The sequence below is a fragment of the Apodemus sylvaticus genome, chromosome 6, assembly GCF_947179515.1.
Source record: "Apodemus sylvaticus chromosome 6, mApoSyl1.1, whole genome shotgun sequence".
NCBI lineage: Eukaryota > Metazoa > Chordata > Mammalia > Rodentia > Muridae > Apodemus > Apodemus sylvaticus.
The window spans coordinates 63,467,736-63,481,801 of NC_067477.1; the positions used below are offsets into that span (position 1 = coordinate 63,467,736).

At 39.3% G+C, this 14,066-nt stretch overlaps 1 pseudogene; it reads left to right on the forward strand.

Moving 5' to 3' along the window:
• Positions 1–5,462: 5,462 nt before the first annotated feature.
• LOC127686659 (60S ribosomal protein L7a-like) lies at positions 5,463–6,275 on the forward strand (annotated as a pseudogene).
• The last annotated feature ends 7,791 nt before the right edge of the window (positions 6,276–14,066 follow it).

Here is a 14,066-nt window from a genome sequence, read left to right on the forward strand (position 1 = left end):
TTCTTGCTATAAGAGGAAAGAACTAGGGGACAGTCACACCAAATGAAAGAAAACCAAACTCAATAGTACAAATAATTCAGTGTCCAACATTTGGACCTCCCTCATGACCTTCTGGGTTCCAAGAGCCCTCAGCAGCTCAATTTCTTCATTTCTGATACTTATAGCACACTCAGTTCTATTCATGAGCCCAAGTCAACTCCATGCCACACCTGCCATTATCATTGGTGGTCACCCCACAGACCTGCTATCGCCAACATCCTAGGATTTCCACTGCAGCTTATACTGAACCTTCACTGATGGCTTCCTGGCATCTAAAAAGGAACTCCAAGCCTGCCACATGGTGCCAAGTCTCAGCAGTTCTCTATCAATCCTTCTTGCCTTCCAAACTACCACATGGAAGACTCGTACACATTACAAAGCTTGTCCTTCAGGCTGAGATGCAACTTTGGCCCTCTCTGGACCACAGCTTCTGTGTAGAGGTCCTAGGGAAGTAACCTTCAGATTTTACCTCAATGGAGCTGGTCTCTTATTAATCACAGGTGATTTCAACTAACCAGCATTGAATATCCCAATAGAGCAAAGATCTATTTCCAGTGGTAGTGGTCTCATAGTAATCACAACTGATACTTCAGGTCCAGATGACAATAAATCATGATTTTTAATCCAAAATATCAAATGAACAGCCACAATAGTCTTTGGAGAACTCTCAAACTTTGGTCTGAAACTTTGCAATCCAGGCTTCCACCATCAACACTGCCCTCAGCACTACTTTCTAATGTTCCATAACAGCGTATTACTCTCTGAAGACTCAGTGGCTTTACTAGTCCAAAGTTTCTAAATCTGATACAACCTCCCATAAAAACATAGTCAGGTCTGTCACAGCAGTATCCTACTCCCTGATACTAATTTCTTCCTATTGTCCTAATTTTCTTCCTATTGTTATAAAGACACCATGACCAAAAGCAACTTTAGGGAGTGGGTATCTCCTTATAGATCATAATACTTCATTGAAGGAAGCCAGGGAATGAATTTAAAATAGAAGCCTTGGGGCAGGTACTGAAGCAGAGACCATGGACAAATGTTTCTTACTAGTTTGTTCCTGAAGATTTACTCAACTCTTTTGTTCATATAATCCAGGACCACCTGTTCAGGGGTGTCACTGTCCACATGTGCTGAGCCCTCTTACATCAATTATTAATCAAGAAAATTCATTATAGGCTATTCTGATTGAGACATTTTCTCAATTGAAGATACCTCGTCTCAGATGACAAAAAAAATAGTGTATAAATGTAGATATTTCTGTAAAGAATTCTGAAGATTTATTAAAGAAAATAAGGGATAATCTTAATGGGATAATTGATGCATTCTTTTATTTTTATTTCAGAATTTAAGTGATGAGCCTCTTAAAAATATAAATTTGAGCCAATTTTAAACAAATCTGCAAAACCTTTGTCAGAGTAAAACTAAACTCTCTTTGAAGTGTGAAATTTGAGAATTCTCAGGACGATTTTAAAGAAGGAAAAAAGGTAGCAGGAGATGGAGATGATGTGGAATGTCCTTAGCCATTCTGACTGGTGTGAGGTGAAATCTCAGGGTTGTTTTGATTTGCATTTCGCTAATTATTAATGATGTTGAACATTTCTTAAGGTGCTTCTCAGCCCTCCGAAGTTCTTCATGTGAAAATTCATTGTTTAGCTCAGTACCCCACTTTTTAATAGGGTTATTTGGTTCTCTGGGTTCTACCTTCTTGAATTCTTTGTATATATTAGATATTAGCCCTCTGTCAGATTTAGGGTTGGTGAAGATCCTTTCCCAATCTGTTGGTTGACGTTTTGTCCTTTTGACACTGTCCTTTGCCTTACAGAAACTTTGTAGTTTCATGAGGTCCCATTTGTCAATTCTTGATCTTAGAGCATAAGCTATTGGTGATCTATTCAGGAACTTTTACCCTGTGCCCATGTCCTCAAGGGTCTTCCCCAGTTTTTTTTTTTCTATTAGTTTCAGTATGTCAGGTTTTATGTGGAGGTCCTTGATACATTTGGAGTTGAGCTTAGTACAAGGAGATAAGAATGAATCGATTCGCATTCTTCTGCATGCTGACCTCCAATTGAACCAGCACCATTTGTTGAAAAGACTATCTTTTCTCCACTGGATGCTTTCAGCTCCTTTGTCGAAGATCAAGTGACCATAGGTGTGTGGGTTCATTTCTGGGTCTTCAATCTTATTCCATTGATCCACTTGCCTGACATTGTACCAATACCATGCAGTTTTTATCACTATTGCTCTGTAGTAAAGTTTGAGGTCTGGGATAATGAATGCCCCTGAAGTTCTTTTACTGTTGAGAATAGTTTTAGCTATCCTAGGTTTTTTGTTATTCCAGATGAATTTGAGCATTGCTCTTTCTAGCTCTATGAAGAACTGGGTGGGATTTTGATGGGGATTGCATTGAATCTGCAGATTGCCTTTGGCAAGATGGCCATTTTAACTATATTAATCCTGCAAATAGTGATAGTTTGACTTCTTCTTTTCCAATTTGTATCCCTTTGACTTCCTTATGTTGTCTAATTGCTCTAGCTAGGACTTCAAGAACTATATTGAAAATATATGGAGAGAGGAGGCAGGCTTGTCTAGTCCCTGATTTTAGTGGGATTGCTTCAAGTTTCTCTCTATTTAGTTTGATGTAGGCTACCGGTTTGCTGTATATTGCTTTTACTATGTTTAGATATAGGCCTTGAATTCCTGTCCTTTCCAAGACTTTTAGCATGAAAGGATGCTGAATTTTGTCAAATGCTTTTTCAGCATCTAATGAAATGATCATGTGGTTTTTTTTTTCTTTGAGTTTGTTTATGTAGTGGATTGCATTGATGGATTTCCTTATATTGAACCATCCCTGCATCCCTGGGATGAAGCCTACTTGATCATGGTGGATGATAGTTTTGATGTGTTCTTGGATTCAGTGGGCAAGAATTTTATTGAGTATTTTTGCATCAAAATTCATAAGGGAAATTGACCTGAAATTCTCTTTCTTAGTTGGATCTTTGTGTGGTTTTGGTAGCAGCATAATTGTGGCTTCGTAGAAAGAGTTGGGTAGTGTTCCTTCTGTTTCTATTTGGTGGAATAGTTTGAAGAGTATTGGTGATAAGTCTTCATTGAAAGTCTGATAGAATTCTGCACTGAAACCATCTGGTCCTGTAGTTTTTTTGGTAGGAAGGCTATCTATGTCCCCTTCTATTTCTTTAGGGGTAATGGGTCTGTTTAGATGGTCTATTTGATCCTGGTTTAATTTTGATATTTGGTATCTGTCTAAGAAATTGTCCATTTCCTCCAGATTCACCAGTTGTGTCGAGTACGGGCTTTTGTAGTAGGATCTGATGATTTTTTTGAATTTCCTCAGTTTCTGTTGTAATATCTCCCTTTTCATTTGTAATTTTGTTAATTTGGATACTTTCTCTGTGCCCTTTGTTTAGTCTGGCTAAGGGTTTATCTATCTTGTTGATTTTTTCAAAGAACCAGCTCCAGGTTTTGTTGATTCTTTGTATGGTTCTCTTGGTTTCTACTTGATTGATTTCAGCCCTGAGTTTGATAATTTCCTGACTTCTCCTCCTCCTTGGTGAATTAGCTTCTTTTTGTTCCAGGGCTTTCAGTTGTTCCGTTAATCTTCTAGTGTATGCTCTCTCGAATTTCTTTTTGGAGGCACTCAAAGCTATGAATTTTCCTCTTAGTACTGCTCTCATTGTGTCCCATAGATTTGTGTATGTTGTGGCTTCATTTTCGTTAAATTCTAAAAAATCTTTGATTTCTTTCTTTATTTCTTCCTTGACCAAGGTATCATTGAGTAGAGTATTGCTCAGTTTCCATGTGTATGTGGGCTTTCTGTTGTTTTTATTGTTATTAAATACCACCTTTACTCTATAGTCATATGATAGGAGTCATGGGATTATTTCAATCTTCTTATATTTGTTGAGGTCTGCCTTGTGACCAACTATATGATCATTTTTGGAGAAGGTACCATGAGGTGCTGAGAAAAAGGTATATTCTTTTGCTTTGGGATGAAAAGTTATATGTATATGTGTGTGTGTGTGTGTGTGTGTGTGTGTGTGTGTTAAATCCAATTGGTCCAAAGCTTCAATTAGTTTCGCTGTCTCCCTGTTTAGTTTCTGTTTTCGTGATAGGTCCACTGATGAGAGTGCAGTGTTGAAGTCACCCACAATTATTGTGTTAGGTGCAATGTGTGCTTTGAGCTTTAGTAAAGTTTCTTTTATGAATGAGGGCACCCTTGTATTTGGAGCATAGATGTTCAGGATTGAGAGTTCTTCTTGTTGGATTTTTCCTTTGACCAGCACGAAGTGACTTTCCATGTCTTTTTTGATGACATTAGGTTGAAAGTCAATTTTATCTGATATTAGAATGGCAACTCCAGCTTGTTTCCTGGGACCATTTGCTTGAAAATTGTCTTCCAGCCTTTTACTCTAAGGTAGTTTTTGTCTTTGACACTGAGGTGTGTTTCCTGTATGCAGAAAAATGTAGGGTCCTGTTTACATAACCAGTCTGTTAGTCTATGTCTTTTTATTGGGGAATTGAGTTTGTTGATGTTAAGAGATATTAAGGTGCAGTGGTTATTGCTTCCTATTATTTTTTATGTTAATTTTATACTTGTGTGGTTATCTTCTTTTGGGTTTGATGAAAGAAGCTTAATATCCTGCTTTTTCCAGGGTATAGTTTCCCTCGTTGTAATGGTGTTTTCCCCCTATTATCCTTAATAAGGCTGGGTTTGTAGAAAGATATTGTGTAAATTTGGTTTTGTCATGGAATATCTTGGTTTCTCCATCTATGGTGATTGAGATTTTCACTGGGTATAGTAGTCTTGGCTGGCATTTGTGTCTCTTAGAGTCTGCATGAGCTCCGCCCAGGATCTTTTAGCTTTCATGGTCTCTGGTGAGAAGTCTGGTGTAATTCTGATAGGTCTTCCTTTATATGTTACTTGCCCTTTTTCTCTTACTGCCCTAAGTATTCTCTCTTTGGTTAGTACATTTGGGGTTTTGATTATTATGTGACAGGAGGTATTTCTGTTCTGGTCCAGTCTGTTTGGAGTTCTGTAGGCTTCTTGTATATTCATGGGCATCTCTCTCTTTAGGTTAGGGAAGTTTTCTTCCATAATTTTGTTGAAGATATTTGCTGGCCCTTTAAGTTGCAAATCTTCACTCTCATCTATGCCTATAATCCTTAGATTTGGCTTTCTCTTTGTGTCCTGGATTTCCTGGATGTTTTGGGTTACAAGCTTTTTGCATTTTGTATTTTCTTTGACTGTTGAGTCCATGGTTTCTATGGTATCTTCAGCATCTGAGATTCTTTCTTCTATCTCTTGTATTCTGTTGTTGATATTTGCATCTATGGCCCCTGATTTCTTCCCAAGGTATATGCTTCCCATATATATGTTTTTCCTTGCTCTCTCCACCAGCCAGATGCCCAAAGGAAAGAAGGCCAAGGGCAAGAAGGTGGCCGTGGCCCTGGCCGTCATCGAGAAACAGGAGGCCAAAAAAAGGTGGTTAATTCCTTGTTTGAGAAAAGGCCCAAAAACTTCGGTATTGGGCAAGACATCCAGCCCAAAAGAGATATAACATACTTTGTCAAATGCCCCCCCCCACCACCACTGCATCAGGCTGCAGCGACAAATAGCCATCCTCTATAAGTGGCTCAAAGCACCTCCTGCCATTAACCAGTTCACCTGGGCCCTGGGCAGGCAAACAGCTATTCAGCTGCTTAAGCTTGCCCACAAGTACAGGCCAGAAACAAAGCAGGAGAAGAAGCAAAGGCTACTGACCCGTGCTGAGAAGAAAGCTGCTGGCAAAGGGGACGTCCCAACTAAGAGACCACCTGTCCTCTGAGCAGGAGTCAATACAGTTGCCACCTTGGTGGAGAACAAGAAGGCTCAGCTGGTGGTGATTGCCCATTGTGTAGACTCCATTGAGCTGGTGGTTTTCCTGTCTGCCCTGTGTCGAAAGATGGGGGTGCCCTACTGCATCATCAAGGGAAAGGCCAGGCTGGGGCACCTGGTCCACAGGAAGACATGCATCACTGTCGCCTTCACACAGGTTAACTCGGAAGGCAAGGGTGCTCTGGATAAGCTGGTGGAGGCTATTAGGACCAATTATAATGACAGATATGATGAGATCCACTGCCATTGGGAGGCAACGTCCTGGGTCCTAAGTCTGTGGCTCGCATTGCCAAGCTGGAAAAGGCAAAGGCTGAAGAACTCACCACTAAACTGGGTTAAATGTACACAAAGTTTTCTGTACAGAAATATAATTACAAAATTGACTTCCAAAAAAAGGTTTTTCCTTTAACTTAAAATTATTTCCAAATAAATCCTGTGAAAAATACTAATTATAGGGTAGATTATTCCAAAAGATTCAGACCTTATTGTTCAAATTTGCATAAAAATTATGACAAAGGAACAATGAAAACTAATAATAATGCATGATATTCCCAAACCCAGTGTTAGGACTGAAGAAAGATGAAAGATCAATCAAAAGAAGCTGTTCCTGGGAACATAGTCACATAGTCTCTGAGAATGAAACCAACCTCGAAAAGGGTTCCAAAGAACAGTGGGGTTGTACACACTTTGTAAGTTAAGCTGATATCAATTTAGATTGCCAATTCTATAGTCAAGACTATTAGAAAATATATTGAATGTGTTATGTGATGGATAAAAGGAAATAATGAAACAGAAAAGATTAAATGCTGTAGGAGATGGATGGACATGGTAAAGGATAGAGATAAGTGTGGATATCTGATACTAAAGGCATTTTTTAAATGTCATATGAAAAACAACTATTTTAGAAGTTTTCTGAAACACAGAAACACGCACAGATATAAAGAGTTTAAACAGAGTTACCCTATAACAGGGTGATAATGCCCCTACTTGACACTACAAGCTAACAAATAAAATGCCAAGTGACAAGAGTGGTTAGTTCCCTTGGAATTGTTGGCTAGTGAGATCCCAAAGACCCCACAAAACCCACAAACATCATAGGCTACTGTCAATGCTCTTGGTTATCCTCCAGAATGTACTGGGTACCCTCCAGCACCTGATGATGATAAGACTCGGTTGCTGAAGAAGCAACGTGCTTGAGTCATTGAACACAGAAAAATCAAGCTAGTACTTACCTAGATACTTCATCCCTAGTAGCTAGCAATCAAAGTGCTGGATAAGAAAAGTAATCATCGGGCTGGAGAGATGGCTCAGTGGTTAAGAGCACTGACTGCTCTTCTGAAGGTCCTGAGTTCAAATCCCAGCAACCACATGGTGGCTCACAGCCATCTGTAATGAGATCTGACGCCCTCTTCTTGGTGTGTCTGAAGACACCTACAGTGTACTTACATATAACAATAAATAAATCTCTTTAAAAAAAAAAAGAAAATAAAAAAGAAAAGTAATCATCAGGTATGACCCCTGAAGGCTACAATGACAAGTAGTCTGTCAAGACATTCTCACTGGTGCAACAGTGGCATATGCATCATAGAAGTAACAGCTACTTCCTGATTGGGTTTAAGGCCCAATTCACAAGATGAATCCTATACCTGACACTGTTATGAGGCAAACAACCTGTAACTAGACAGATCATAGACCTTAAGAGCCTATTGCTATTCTTCTGCTAAATGGACACAGCATTAAACCAATACTAATAACATCACTATATCTAATCAAACAAAATGTCTCAGAATGAAAATAAGAAGCTATCGAATGCTCTTTAAAGAGTAAAGTACAATCAGTAAATCAGAAAACTTGGAAGTAAAAGTCAAGATGTGTAAAGTAGCCATGTGTATATATAATTAGGATAACTCATATAACTTATAGTCAAATTACATCTCAAAATTCTTAACAGTCTCCAAATATTTAAATCTATAAGACATACAAAAATCAATCTAAAAGCACAGTATGAGACTACAATATTCTTCTTTCAGTTCATGAGAAATCAAGTGCACAGTGTAAGTGGAAGATACAGATTTTGAATAAGACAGCAGAGTTCTGACCTAATTAACAACTAGAAAGCAAAGGAACAGAGTATGAAGTGCTTACTCAGTCATGCTGACCAGAATCCTAATCATCATCCCATGGTTCACGTAATTCTTTTCCAAATTTGTTTTTCATATTGAAGATTGCTCCCAGTCAATCATTCAGAACACTAGTAGCCAAATCCTAAGAAATAGTTCCATCCTCCAGCCTTGATAACTGCACCTCTTGAAGATTAATAGACATGTCAGGAGAGAGAAGAGCTTCGGTCTAAAGGGATGGCAGAAAGTGGTGGCAGATGGTAAAGCCATTCTTTAACATGGAAAACTGGAAAGCGAGTGCCTTCACTGTGGGAAGTAGAGCACATGTCCTACTTTATTAGCAGCTTAAAGGTGCGACATAAATTAGTATGACCTTTTAAAGTCATCGGCTGACTAAAAACTTCGACTTTTGTGCTCACAACATCTGTTACAAGCCATTCATTCTTTCTGTTACTGTTTTGTACACAAATAACTATGTTATCTTGCTCAGCAAATTTGATTCAGCCTGAATGGGACTTAAAGCTATCATGCCCCAAGTTGTAAAACACTTTCTGAGGGAAAATGTCTTAGTTAAATCATAAAAAAATTTAAGAAAACAAAGTTTTAAAGAAAAATTAAAAATAGAACCAGACATGCTAAAATCACAGTTCTTTTTGTTCTTCCGCAGTAATTTATCTCCCAGAATTACCCTTTGAATAACTCAAAGGATGTATTGGGCCTGTCCAAACCCTCCTAAGGGAAATGCAGAGGTGGCCAGGAGTCTGAAAGACCTCAGTTATGCTAACACCCATTGAACTTTCATTGTCTTTTACCTGTGCATTTAAAAGAGAAGGCTTCCACCTTTTAAAATCATTTTGCCTTAAGATACTATTTCATCTGTTTCAGTGCGATCATTGCTTGAAGGGTCATTTTTCTCCCAAAACTTCATCTCAGAATATTGAGAATTAATGACAGAGAGCATAATTGAAACAGTCTTTGGAGAGACTTCCAAAGGTATTGTGAAGATTTTAGCAAAACTAATTGATTGAAATTAGTTGTTGGAATTTTTAAGTAAAACAAAAAGAAGGCTTGCATATGTTTAAACCTTCCGGTAATTATCCTAAAAGCATAAGGGAAAATGAAGCTCTTTTAATTAGAAATGTCTACTACATTTTAGGAAGAATATTGAAAGTCTGTGACATTTATCTATACCCTGCTCCCTGCAGCCCTACATGACAGGAGGATTTCCCTCTCTTTGCAGCCCCTAATCACCCTCTTGCCTCGTGTCTCTAAGCTTCTAGTTTATAACTGTCATATCATCCTGCTAGCATCTTTCAGCTGTGTGCCTACCCAGATTATGAGGGCAATTATGAGGGCACATATGGATGAATACTGGGACTACTCTCCTCCTGTTCAGCTGATGGTGAGCTGCCCTTCCCCTTCCACAGTCACAAAGCCAAGCCAAGGATATCAGTGGCACCACCAAGGTGTACTCGTTCAACGGGCATAGTGACATGCACCACAGAATTCAAAAGGTTCAAGTAGAGGATCCTGAGTCTGAGGAAGAACTGACCTGCATGGTTAGTTCTAGGCTAACCAGGAACACAGAGTAATCTCATCAAAATGCCAAGAAAATGAGAAGAGGAAGGGATGGTGGAAAGGAGGAGAAGGAATTAGGGGAGAGGAAACAAGAAAGTAAAGAGGAAGGGAGGGAGAAATAACTAAGATGGAAAACACTAAAACACTAAAAGGGACAAAAGATTTGAAGTAGTAGCTAAAATAATCCTTAATTTTGAATTTAAAATAATAGAGATTATGTACTCTGTGAGATTAATAGAATGAATGAGTGAATGAATGAATGAATGAATGAATGAATGAGAGAGTGAATGAAGAAAAATAAACAGCCTCAGAAAGGTGGGATATCATTAATCTCACTGACAAAATATAATTGAAAGTATCAGAAAGAAAGGAAAAATGGAAGGAGACCAAAAGTATTCAAACTTAAGATGGAAACAAACTTCCTAAAGTTCGTGGCAAACACTACCCTACATACCCCAAGGGGCAACAAGTTCCAGGTAGTGTCCACTCAAAAGCCCCGCCTTCTCACCCATCACAGCAAACTGCTGAGAAACAAAGTTGTCAAAGTGACAAAACAACGAAGGTGACACAGTAGGATGGAATCACAATAAAACCAAGAGTTGGCACAATAAAATCAAGAGTCAGACAAGCGCAGAGGGCTGATACAGGGAGCGAAGTGAAGGCTGTCAGCCAAGAACCCTGCACTCAGCAAAACGACTTCTCAAAAATAACGGTAAATTAAGGATACTAGGAATTAAATTAGGAATACAGAAACTGAGTTTGCTGCTAGTATAACTGCCACACAAATACTAGAAGGAAGTTTACAAGTGACTCAGAAGATACATGGAAAATACTTGGAAAGTGAAAGAATTCATTCCTATAAACTGTATTCATATCACCATATTCATATGACCAGTGTGTACACTGCTCAGTTTAATGAATTACCCAAAAGGGAATAGTAGAAAACATTACTTGAGATGATTGTTTTATTAACTATTTTGTATTTGTAGTATATATGTAAAGTATCTTTAGGCAACTACTATTTTTGGAGCCTTAAGTTCTAAGGCAAACCAACTGTTATGTATAAATTATGTCCCCCTAAAATTCATATGTTGTTAACTGAGTCATCTCCCCAGCCTCCAAATACAACAATCTTTTAAGGCCTCTAGAGAGCAACCAAACACTTTCCAGTGCCTCTGGGTGTGACCATATTTGAAGGCAATCTTCAAAGAGATTTTTAAACTACATTCAGCCTGTGCGGTAACAACCCAGATCCAGGATAGTCATAAAAGAAGAGGAAGAGATGGGGTGAGGTATCTGTAGGAAGAAAAGACTTGGGAAAGATCTCGCAAGAGGACATCCATCTACCAGTTAAGGAGAAAGAACATGGGAAAAGTCAAACCCACCTTAGATTAATATACAAACTTTAGAAGAAATAAATTTCTATTGTTTAAACCAGAGCCTCTTAAACTTTTTCTCTTTCTGACACATTTATATGTGTGTGAGGATGGTAGTGAATATGTATATTCATGTTCGTGTATCTATACATATAGGTGTAGGTAGGTGTGTGTGGTTTTGTGTGTGTGTGTGTGAGAGAGAGAGAGAGAGAGAGAGAGAGAGAGAGAGAGAGAGAGAGAGAGGGATTGATGTCAGTTATCTTTCTAGATCATTCTCCACCTTATATATTGAGGCGTGGTCTCTTACTTGATTCTAAGCTTACCAATTCAGCTAACCACCTTGCTCTTAGGATCCTCTGTCTCTGCCTCCATGGTGCTGTCATTTCATGCAGACCATCATGCTCACATGACATTTACATGGATGCTGGGGATCTAAACCCTTGTCCTCAGGCTGAACCATCTCCCTGCTCCTATTCATGATAAATTCTCAATCAAGAAATTTTTATGCAACTTGTCTTATGGGAATATAAAATAGTATACAAATCATTTACTGATATAATTCATAAAGAAATTTACTGAAAAACAATTCTTTGATGCACACATGCTCTTACTAGTTATTACACATAAAATTAAAGTTACATACTGGTGAGATGGGGGGGCTTGTTTACGTAATATAAATAATAATAAAGATACACTAATATGATGCCTACATGTTGAAGAATTATAGTCTTCTTTCCATAATTAAATCTTTATGTTTCTGTGAGAATAGTAAAAACACTACAGGTTATAATGTGACTGAAGCATTTGAGGGTATGTCTGTAGACTGCTGCATGGTACGATGACATGCTCAGTGCAAAGGCTATAAGCCACATCTTGAGAACCACCATGAAGTCGCACAATACAACACAGGTGATTGCTTCTGGAAACACATGAAATTCATTGCACATGCACTTTCCAGTTCAGCCTTGGTGACTGTTTCTAGAAACCTTTTATAGTTTTCAGTATCTTTATGACCCTTACATATTCACATTCAGTTACCTGACCCCACATGGGGACAATACCCACACGTCAAGAAACCAAAGCTACCTAGCCTATGGCATTTTGCGCTGGCATGTGTGCATGTGGAAGCCAGAGGTTAATGTTGGGTATCTCCTTCTATCACTCTCCACCTCGTCTATGGAGCAAAGTCTCCCTCTGATTTGGCCAGAGTGCCTAGCCAGCAAGCCCTCATGGTCCAAACTCGGCTCCCCCAATTGTAGGATTGCCCATGTGCTGTGAGGATCAGTTGTTGAGGTACTGAGAATCTGGACTCGGGTCCTCACGCTTGGGTATTAGCCATTTTATTAACTAAGCCATCTTCCCAGTCCTCAGATACCACAATCTTTTAGTAATGATAGAGAACAACCAATACAATCACCATGAACAACAAACACAACAGTTGTTAACATCCTTAACCATCAGAGCAATGCAAATCATCTTACACCTGTCAGAATGGCTAAATTCAAGTGATAGCTCATGTTGACAAGGAGGTAGAGCAAGGAGAACACTCCTCCACTGCTAATGGGAGTGAAAACTTGCACAACCATCATTTAAAAATCTATATGACAGTTTCTCAGAAAATTGGAAATCCATCTACCTCAAGATCCAGATATACCACTTTTTGGCCTATACCCAAAGGTCACTCCTTCCTACCACAAGGATAATTGCTCAACTATATTCATAGCAGTTTTATTCATAATAGCCAGAAAGTGGAGACAACCTAGATGTCCCTCAACTGAAGAATGGATACAGAAAATGTAGTGCACCTACACATGGAATACTACTCAGCTATTAAAAACAAATAACATCTTGAAATTTACAGACATGGAGGAATAAGCAGGCGGGACTAAGAAGAGGTAACTAAGGAACTACATGGCAGGACTTAGAATAAATGGGTTAATAATTTATGAGCTAGTTGGAAACAAGCCCTAGTTATGAGGCCTAGACATTCTTAATAAATGTCTCCAAGTCATTATTTGGGAGTTGGTGGTCCCAAAGAAAGTCCCATTACAAGGTAGGAGGAAAATGAAGACAGTGAGTGCTGAGAAAGACAGCTGGAATTGAGGTGCATTTCTGGAGCTAGGCAGAAACTAAATGCAATGAAAACTCCAGGAATCCATGAGAGTGAGCCTAGCTAACACTCCTAGTAATGGTGGATACAGAGCCTGAACCAGCCATCCCCTGTGACCAGGCAAGACTTCCAGTGGAGGAATTGGGACAGCAACCCATCCACAAAACCTTCGACATACAATTTGTCCTGACTACAAGATGTGTTGTGGTAAAGATGGCACAGAAATTGGGGAAGTGGCCTATCAATGACTGGTCCAGTTTCAGACCCGTGCCACAAGAGGGACCCATCCCTGATACTGCCTGGAGGGTCAGGACCATGAATCTAGATAGCCCAAAATCCTAGGATAATACCAAAAACAAATCACCAAATAAATGAATGAATAAATAAAGTCAATGAGATGATTTCTAAGGATATTCTACTGTACTCATAGACCAGTGTCTACCCCGATTATCATTAGAGAGGCTTCATCCAGCAACTGATGGAAACAGATGCAGAGACCCACAGCCAAACATTAGGGGGAGCTCAGGGTGTACTGCAGAAGAGGGTTTGAAAGATTATAGGAGCCAGGGGAGTCAAGAAAACCACAAGGAAGCCCACTGGGGTTCACAGAGACTGAGCTGACAATCAGGAGCCCTGCATAGGGCTGACCGAGGTCCTCTACATATATGTCATGCTTGTGCTGCTTGGTCTTCTTGTGGAGCTCCTAAAAGTGGGAGTGGGGGCTGTCTCTGAATCCTGCCTGCTTTTGAACCCCTTCTCTCCCTACTGGACTGCCTCATCCAGCCTTAATATGAGGGAAGTTGCCCAGGCTCGTTGCAACTCGATATGCCATGTTTGGTTGATATACCTGGGAGGCCTGCCCTGTTATGAAGGGAAATGGAGGAGGAATGGATTGGTGGTCGAGGTAGAGGGGAGAGATTGGGGAGAAACTGGAATCAGAATGTAAT